The 5,469-nt window shown below is 43.0% G+C and overlaps 1 long non-coding RNA gene across 1 annotated transcript in view; it reads right to left on the bottom strand.

Annotated features, from left to right (window-relative positions):
- LOC102208697 (uncharacterized) overlaps positions 1 to 5,469 on the bottom strand; it is a 36,860-nt gene that overhangs the window by 22,226 nt on the left and 9,165 nt on the right. Inside the window, exon 2 of the long non-coding RNA XR_311757.1 lies at positions 4,781 to 4,956. This is a non-coding gene — a long non-coding RNA (uncharacterized LOC102208697). The remainder of the gene's footprint in view (positions 1 to 4,780; positions 4,957 to 5,469) is intronic.

Below are 5,469 nucleotides of genomic sequence, written 5' to 3'. Positions count from 1 at the left end.
TTTTTTTAAAAACTGCCTACACAAACTAAACTGGAGAAGGTCTACAAGTGCACTTCCCTTCCCACATTTCTAAAAATCAGAAGGAAATATTATTAAAAGAACTTGAATTTGATCAAACTCATTTAGTGATTTGGCTCGGTAATCAACACTTGTTTAATGTAATTCTCAACATGCTAGAACAACATGTTTTATGCTTAAGCTGTCACGTTGCCTTGAATCCTCTACATCTGTGCACAATTGTGAATGTACTTGATAGAATTCATAATAACAAAAAAGGTGCTTTTCGATCCTTTTCTTCTTCACATCCTCTCTCTTCAAGCCCTTTGTGAGAATAACACTGAGGAGTTTGGACTCCAGAATGAATTAGTAGAAGACACAGATGAACAGATTCATCTAAATTCCACTTTGCTTTAGAGTTTCTAGGAGAACCCCCCGACACCCCCACCCTTAAACACACACATAGAGACACACACTTGCTCCATGCTCAAGTCCACTAACTGACCTCTTAGGGCAGACACTGTCTTCCCAACACATCAACCTCCCCACCTCTCCTCCCTAAAAAAAAACCCCCTACCAATCCTGAACCCCTCCTTGAACCTCTCGCACCACCATCACCCCTCCTACCCTGAATGCTTTCCCTTCCCACACTTAAGTTCCTGTCGAGGCCCTGATAGACATACAGACACACCAGGTGACATCATGGTGGAGAGAGAAAGACAGACAGAAGAAGGGGACTGCCTGCCTGTCTGCCCCCAGCACCCACACAATACAGAAGGGCATCTGGCACTGGGTTGTGGTGGTGGGGTATGTTTTTTAAAAGGGGGGGTGTCTGTCAGGACAAAGAATTTAGATCCCCTTCCCTGGAATACGATTATAGTTTGTAAATGGCGGCCGAGACGTAAACATGTGAGAAGAAAGGGGCTGCAGTGTGGTGGTCGGTATGAGAGTGAACACACTAAAAGAAAAATGCATTTTTAGCTATTCGAGGAGGACTTTGGGAATTTCATGAGCATGTAAGCCTGAACTGAGAGACAGAAAAAGAACAAAATCAACATGTAGGAATTTTAAAAAAGTCACAAATCTTTGTAGTGTTGTAGTGTAGTGTAGTGTTTTCTGTTAGAAAAAAACCCTATAAACCAGAGGATCACAAATGCGGTGGTGGCATCTGCACGTGTGTTTGTGGACGCACTCGCACTTTGTTAATTTGCAAGATGAAACAATGGTTCCAGCGGGATAGAAAACAGTGTCATAATACTCTCTCCTGGCCCCCACCTCTGTCGCCGTCTGAGAGGCTGCCTACTTGCTGTGTGCATACAAGTGTGTGTCTGTCTGTGTGCATACATAAAATAAATGAGCTGTGCGTATGCATTGTGAGAGTCCGCAGGCCCAGTGTATATATTAAAAATGTGACTTGACCCTGGCAGGCTGAAGCAGGGTTTCTGCGTCGTACTGGGCGTGGGAAAAAGGGGAGACCTCTTTTCACAGCTGCTTCGGCCGTTGCATTGAACCAATGGAGGCCCTCCGCCACTAATGCCCCCCCCCTCCCCTTTCCTATTCACTCTGCAGCCCGCTGCCTTTCAGTGGACCCCTGTCCCTCCCTTCTGCGCTCTGTTCGTCACCCTGCTGCACCCCACCACCCTCGCCACCACCAATCTTTAATACAGCCACCATTCAGCCAGTGCACATTGAGATGCCAGAGGCCTCTCTGCTTTAAGGAGGTAAAGAATAACAAATACCAATGCAAAGTGAGTAACTTGTATGGTAATTTATATTTGCTGAATGTACTACACGCACCAAACTATACAGTAAATGTATATATATGTAAACTATATGAACTCTTTAACAGTTAATATCACACATAATTTTAACATGGACAGCTTTCTCCCAGAGGCTGATTCTACTTTTAAAATTTTTTTGTTTTTAAACCCAATTCTGTTTTCCTGACACCCATATCCTCCCCTCTCTTTTCCTTTTTCAAGCCCCTCAGCACAGACTTTAATTTCAGTTAACATACTTTAACACAACTTTAAACCTTTGTGCCGACGCACACCCAGGCAAACACACATTTGGCCCCTTTCACCACCTCCCTCCATCCAGTGTATTCACTTGAAGAGATTTATTTCCTATCAAGCCGCATAATGCAGAGGGTATAATTTAAATCAACTTTTAAGAACAGCCAAGTAGCGCGGTTTCTGCATACAAATCTAGAAAGCCTGGGAAAAATATTCCCAGCAAACAGCCGGCTGTTAGGAGCAGATTGCCAACTTTAAGAAGCCACGGGTGGGAGGTAGGTGTTTGGTTTTGCCAATAAAGATAACCTATTACAGATAAACCTCACAATCAGTCTGTTTAAACACATAATGCAGGCTTCATTTGTTTCTAACACTCTCACTAATCTGACAGTATTAACCATGCAACGGCAGGCTCAGAGCAGAATCATAAAAAACACACACCCACATGCAATTTTGTAGAAACTTTAAAAGGTCACATAATGTGCAGAATAACTCCAACAGATTCTCAGGAGCAGTCCTATCATGCTGTCTAGCTACCCTGCTGTTACACCAGGCATGTTGAGGAAATGTTGAGAAGCAGCAAGGGGGCAGCGACAGGGGAGGGGGGAGGGAGGGAGGTTGTAGCCGAGAACCTGAAAGGACTCCATCTCCCTTGGCCAACATGCCATGACGGTGTGGAGCTACAGTCTGAATTGGTTTCTCTGGGGTGGCGGAGCTGGAGAGGTGATGGCAAGATGAGCCTGAATTGGGATGGAGGAGGGGGGTGGGAGGTTTGAGCAGGAGGAGATATGACATGCTGAGGTGTCTGTGTGTGCGTGTGTTTGTGTGCATGTGTGCGTGTGTGTGCGTGTGTGTGCATGTGTGTTTGCGTGTTCAAGAGAGAAACTAAGAGAAAGAGAAAGAAGGCACACCAGATCTGAGGTACTGTAAATGAGAGGATTACTGCTTCCCTCTCTTCAAGTCTTTCCATATACATGAGAGTGCTCAGCTGTGGAAGCAACACTGCAATGTGTGAAATCACACATGCTCCCACCGGCACTTGCTTATGGAACAATTGCAACTAATGCACAATGTGTATGGGAGTTTTGTGAGGGGAAAACACAGCATGAATGCACGCTGGTGCATGCTAGCTCTTAATTGCTGCTATGAATACAAAGAGGACGTGAAGAGTGTCACTTCTGGATTGATGCATTTCTGTGTCAAATTTAGCCTGTAGCTATGCCTCTACTTCTAAAGCTCATGTCCAGCCAAAGCTTGTTTGCATCGATTTATCTAGTTCGTGGATATGATATTGACTAAGTAGACCGGCAGCCCTCATCGAGTTGAAGCAAAGCAAAGGAGGTTTAAGAGGTGGTCTAACGCTATGGAGGAGGATAGCCACAGGCTGTGAAATCTCCTCTGATCTTCCCTTGTCTGATTCTCAAACGCAACCTCTTCTCTTGGGGGGCATGCTGATATAGAACTAAGCCAATGTCACAGAACGCTCATCTAACCCTGGAGGGAAATAAAAAAAAATCACTTCTTCTGTCTATCCCCAATGACGGCCCTCAATCTCTATGGAAGGGGCTTCATCTCCCTCTGCTTCCCTCTCCAGTACTGCCTCCATCACTCCGTCTACTTTGTTCTCTGCAGGAGGTTGAACATGCACGAGCTGAGCAGCGTTCTCACCCTTGATGGCCTGCTATAGCAACTGTTAGGATAGGGAAGGTAATCTTGTCATGTCACTTGACACTCAGGAGGAAGTGGGGAGGGAAGTGGGTGAGTCACCTACATCTGGTTTCAGCCTTCCATCATCTGCAACATTATAAAACACATAGCTTGCAAGGTTTTGCCAACTAGGTAGCAAAGTAACTGGCAACCGAAGCCAGAAATATCTGTCGATACAGTAGGATATATACTGTGATGAGCATCTAATAGAGGGGAAAAATACAAAACAGTGAACCACACATTTTCCTTTAAAATAATCAATAACTATGCAAGAAACTGGATGGGAAAATTTTTAAAAATTCTACCAGTCAGGTGAAAAAGGGTTAGCTTTTATAATATCCATCCATCCATCCATTCGCTTCCGCTTATCCTTTTCAGGGTCGCGGGGGGCGCTGGAGCCTATCCCAGCTGTCATAGGGCGAAATTTTTATTATTTTATAATAATAATAATAATAATAATAATAATAATAATAATAATAATAATGAAGTAAAGAAAGAAGTATTTCTTCGTGGGAGCACAGGAAAATAAAGGGTGTTATAGAGACCAAAGAAGAGCCAACTAGAAAGAGGAGGACATAGAGAGAGAGAGATGAAAAGGGAGAATTAGTGAAGTGAGGGACTTAGCCACCCTGAAAGTCTTTCCACATGAGCACACCTTATGCACACAACAGGCTAAGGCCCCCCACCTATGTATGTTTAAAGGGATAAAGAGCGTGGACACATGAATTAAAATATAGATTATACAAGTGGCCACCTCTTCTTATCTGCCAAATCCGAAGAATCTAACAAATTGGATCAGGCACTATTAAGCAGAGGGCAAGAAATGAGTGAACAAAAAGGGTGTATGTGAAGAATGAGAAGAATGTAAAGCTCACCGCTTTTCCGTGAAGACATAAACTGTCATACTCTGAAGACTTAATTCAATGTACATTATAAATGTAAAGTTTCCAAGCAAACTAGTTCATCTGTTTATGTGGAATTAATTGAGGGTAGTTTAGAACCGTTTCAAGTTCAAGTGTGTTGACAAAAACAGATTATTAGCATAGCACTGTGTGTCTCACCTCTGCACTACAGTGATGAAGCCTCATCCTGACCCAGTCAGTGACCTTTGCTCCTCGGGGCAGGAGGCTGCTGTTTCCCTTCTGACCTTCTGCTGTCCTGTAGGTCCAGGCGCAGGCCTGCTGGTGAGGTCTGTGAATTTCTGTGTGACTGCCATCACTCTGCACTGCGCAGATTCCTGCAAAAACATAAAGCGTTAAGTTGAGAGAGAGCCCACTCCTGCAGCAGGTCATGGTCATAATCTACCTGAGCCCAGGTCACAATTTAATTTCACCACCATAAACCTTTTGCCCACGCTCTCACAGAAAATATTCGAGGATTGTTACACCAATAAAAAAAAAACCCTTTAATTTGGACCTCCTAGTAGTATCACAGCATATTTTTTCCTAAGTTTTGATTCATAAATCGAATCAAGACTATCAAACTTCTATTTTAAATTGTCAGCTACAATTAGCGCTTTGGTTCTTAATACAGCAACACTTTATTTCAAAAAACAATATTTATACCTGAACTGGAGCAGGAATATAGCAAAGCTACAAGGAAAAAGCTACCTCATTTCTAATGAATTTCATTTATGTATTTAATATAAATTAATATAAAGAAAACCTCTATTTAATACTACAGTATTAAATGTTAAGAGTAATGCAGATTACTAATACAGCTTTACCTGTTTAGAATTACAAGAAAAGTT

The sequence above is a fragment of the Pundamilia nyererei genome, unplaced genomic scaffold (assembly GCF_000239375.1).
Source record: "Pundamilia nyererei isolate P.nyererei 1_Seehausen unplaced genomic scaffold, PunNye1.0 scaffold00056, whole genome shotgun sequence".
Taxonomy (NCBI): domain Eukaryota; kingdom Metazoa; phylum Chordata; class Actinopteri; order Cichliformes; family Cichlidae; genus Pundamilia; species Pundamilia nyererei.
This window is presented reverse-complemented; position numbering and strand designations above follow the sequence as displayed.